This window comes from Papaver somniferum, chromosome 11 (genome assembly GCF_003573695.1).
Source record: "Papaver somniferum cultivar HN1 chromosome 11, ASM357369v1, whole genome shotgun sequence".
Classification (NCBI taxonomy): Eukaryota; Viridiplantae; Streptophyta; class Magnoliopsida; order Ranunculales; family Papaveraceae; genus Papaver; species Papaver somniferum.
In genome coordinates this window covers 104146870-104151207 of record NC_039368.1, presented here as the reverse complement: position 1 = coordinate 104151207, position 4338 = coordinate 104146870, and the positions used below count along the sequence as shown (strand labels likewise).

General features: G+C 31.9%; 1 long non-coding RNA gene across 1 annotated transcript; it reads left to right on the top strand.

Moving 5' to 3' along the window:
* The first annotated feature begins 628 nt into the window (after positions 1–628).
* LOC113321999 lies at positions 629–4008 on the top strand. Its single transcript, XR_003346929.1, has 3 exons — positions 629–715; positions 2807–2933; positions 3742–4008. It is a non-coding gene; the product is annotated as an uncharacterized LOC113321999 (long non-coding RNA).
* The last annotated feature ends 330 nt before the right edge of the window (positions 4009–4338 follow it).

The window sequence follows — 4338 nt, the reverse complement described above, 5'->3', positions numbered from 1 at the left end:
ATCGACAGATATAAAGTGTAGAAATTAGCGTTTACTCCCATTTTTAGTAGGTTTTGGACGTTCTAGTCCACCTCTCCAAATCCTAGGATGCTCTGGTCCAAATATACCAAATTGAAAACGGGTCAATTCTTTTCTGAACGATTCAATCCAAATTGATTATTTGGGGTGCCGAAAATGCCCATCATTGATATTACTTCTTCATGATTCAAGTTTCACGTTTTCATTTCCATGGCTGAAATTATTCTTCAGTGAAGAAAGAAATCTCAGACTTAATCTTTTTCCGTGAAAGTATCTTCAAATATAAATCTGAGAATCAAATAAGCAATCGATTCAATTTGAAAGCCTAAATCGTTGTTATCGGTACCTTTTTTTGAAGATTAATCATGCCAGGGGAAAAATTGATGAGATTCAATTTCAACATTGACGAGTTCATCGTTGAAAGCGATTGAAAAGTTAAGTGTAATCTTTTCTTTTCATTTAATTAGATCCAACTATTAATTTTTCGATTAAGAATATTTTATTACAATTTCAAAAACCTAATATTTTGATTCGATATTGTCTTTGTGTTTTTCAGATTGGATTTAGGTTTTTATTTTTGATTTTGATTGTGTGTTTGGTTTTGATATATGGATCGTCAGATTTGAATATTGGTGATTCAGTACCGTATAGAAGGAATGCCTAAAATTATTGGAATATCGTCGTTGTAAAATTGGTGGTAAGAAACTCAAATATCTATGCATAGTTGTTTGAAGGCACATGAACATTTAAAATATGAATTGTTTGATAGATTAAAATGTACTATAAAAATAATGAAATGCTCATACGTATAATTAGTCAACATAGTATGTAGGGTATGCTTAAATTATTGGTCTAAAATGATGATCACTTTAAAGTTTAAAAAAAATATAAGAATCTTAAGAATTTCCCCTTATGTATGCATGCCTCTTATATGTTTTAGCATCTTTTATGAAGAAGCAGAAGAATAAAATAGGCCACTATGATATCTTCTCGTGTATAAATATATATTGCAATATGGTAAAGCAAATTTCTAATCAAAAAACTTATGTGGATTAGTCTTGGTAGTGCTCATAAGCAGGTCATAAACAGGTATGATTAGTATGGATCACATACCAGTTCGGTTTATAAATACGGTAATTCCCTACGTGTAGCTAGAGGTTAGCATCATATTTCAGTTTGGCTTGATTATTATGAACTGGTTTCAGTTTATTGAAATCAGATAATAGAGTTGCTTTTGTGTCCCTTCTTATATCGTGATGTCTACACATGCTGCAACCATCACGTTGTTGCAGACCTACAATTTGTACTGGGATTTGAATCTACCTTCCCAGAGCTATCCACCTTAATCTAATCCATTGGTTCTACGTTAACTCAATTAAATCCTGACGCAAAAGTCTTCATGAAATGCTTGAATAGGAAAATGAACTCTTTCTGATTAATGAAAAATGAAAAATTTACTTGCAAATTCTTGGAAAATGAAAAATGATTTTAATTATGAGTACAAAAAATATTTGTTTTTGCTAAGAAAGTTGGGTATGTATGATTTTTAATAACTCATGTGAGTGAGAGTTGTGGTCTGGTATGTGGGATGAATCTAGTCCTTTGTTGTAATGGAGGATGTCAATAAAGAGGAAGGCGTTTGTGGTCATTACAGAAAGAGCAATAAAAGACAAGGGAACTGTAGTATGTAGTGATGTTGGCATGTTGCTGCGAAAATTTTTCCGTAGTCCAAAAGAAAGTAATCGAGACAAATATTTTTTTTTTCTGTTAGTGTACTACTGGATTGGTTAAACTTTATGACCATTTACTTTGTCAATTTGGGGGAGAATATCCAGATTCAAATATATTAGTATATACTTTACTTAGGTTTGAACCTTACATCAGGAGTCCATTTTGTCTTTTGTACTTTGACTTAACTTTAACAAATTTATCCATTATGCCATTTAAAATCATTCTAACCTATTTTTTATAATAAACATTTTATTATGCCAGTTAGACGAAGCCTAAGTGCATATTTGGTCGATAACTATTAGGTAGCTCATACTGTTTAGTTGTTGTAATTGTTAAGTGAAGACAATGCTTAATAATTTTAGGTTATACAAGAAATAGAACTTAATGAATTATGATAGATTTATATTCTCTTACCTACTCATGAATGGTTGATCAACTTGGTGTATATAACTGTACACATATTGATTTCAAATGCGTACACAATTGTACACATGTTGATTTTCAGTGTGTACATAGTTGTACACCTGTTTATTGATAATGTGTACATAGATATACACACTAACAACTTTTGATTATCTTGTTTTGTTATTTTAGCTCTTTTAGAGATATTCGTCTATGTTCGTTATATTTTGATTTTATATACTTAGTTAAGAAGTGTTCATTTGTTGCACGCACCGAATTCAAATGCTAATTCTCTTTTTAACTAGTGCACTAAACAAGCACATCACTTGATTTGTGGGTGTTAAAACCTATATATTTTTTTAACGTAAATTAGATGATACATTTTCTGTCCACTTACACTGGTTGACATGTCTGAGAATTTGAGCTTCTTGCATTAGTGAATTTGAAAATAAATTGTACAATGTGATATAACTTTGATCAATATATGAAGTTGGGATTTGATATGAATGTTTAAACGTGAAAACAATTCATGTTTTTTCAAATTAAATTGGTTGTCGAGTTAAGGAACCATGAAATGTTTATTTTTTTTAATGAGTTATTTGAAGGGATGATTTCTAAAGACTAAAGTGTTAATATATCCTTTTTTTTGTGACAGGCTACAACAAGATAGAGTATATAGTTCCAATGCTTAATCATTGGGGAGGTTCAACTAGTAAACTTGATGATTATTGGGGGAGCACCAACTGGTGTAAACTTGTTGGTAATCCTGTAGCTTCTAAAATGTAAGCAATGCATAATATCTTATTTACTTCGGTTCTTACCGAAGGATAACATTTAATTCCATTGAAAAGCATTACATGGAAACTAGGGTGTACAAACTGGTGCAAACTATACTTGAAATGATGATTTCTATCTGTGTAAGATTGCGTGGTTTCTTACACCTAAACTTATACTTGTATGCATGCTATTATATGATACTGTTATATATGCAATTATAAAATACAAGTTTGATGTGTCCAAAAATATGTGTGTTGAATGAAGGTCTCAAGTAAAATCTGACTTTCAGCTATTCTTATATTGAAATTTTAATGTGTACATAATTGTACACATGTTGACTTTTATGTGCAAACCATTGTACATCTGTTAATCAATGTGTACATAATTGTTCACCTATTAATCGTTATTGTGCACATAATTTCACACATGTTGATTTTTAATGTGCATATAGTTGTACGCATGTATAAAGCTCTAGTATGTATCAATTTGGTTTGCGGCATGTGACATATTTGTTAGGAAGAGAAACTATGATTCTTATTTCTGGTATGAATTTGTTTTAGCTAATTATTTCACAATTTTGCTTGATTTATCTAGTAGTTTCGAGTGATATGCATGTAGCTATGTTTATATTGTTCTTATGAGATGTATGTTCTCCCAAGAGTGTTAGAGCCTTGTTCTATGCTTGTATTTTGCTTATATCATATGTTAAAACTTTTGATGTGGATGGAGATCAAATGATTGTTTAGGCATTAGATCATTAGTAAAATATACGTGTCTCAAAATTCTTAACCTTTTTATTTTTCTCAATCGCAGGGTAAAGAAGGTCAACGCTAATGAAGATGGATCCTCACCTCATGCTTCTATGCATGCAACCCAAGATATTGGAACTGGGTGATAGGTATTTGGTTTAATTGTATACTTGGTCCTTTGTTTGATGACCACTTTAATGTTGGTCGCACCTAATAGTAGGATTTTGTGTATTAGGATATCTTAGCCGAAAAATTAGGTTTTATACATATTTTGGACGGGTGTACATCTTGGTGAACTAGTGCAATATCTAAGAAAAAGTAGGTTTGTGTATGGTTATGAATGATTGTCTTTATGCATGTTTGCAGAGGTGTACATATTGGTGCACCCTTGTATTTTCCATTAAAAATAGGTTTGTGAGTGGTTATGAGTGATCGGCTTTTGTACATGTTTGGCAGGGGTGTACACATTGGTGCACCTGTGTGTTTTCTATGAAAAAGTAGGTTTCTCGTGTTTTACAGTGGTGTACATATTGGTGCACATATGTAATTCGGGAAATCAATCTGTATGACTCCGGCCTAAACCAAGACAATGGCCGTTCCAGAGTCAATTCGGCCGCAAAGAGGGAGATGGGTTGATCTGTAGGAGAGAAGCTGAGAGTTG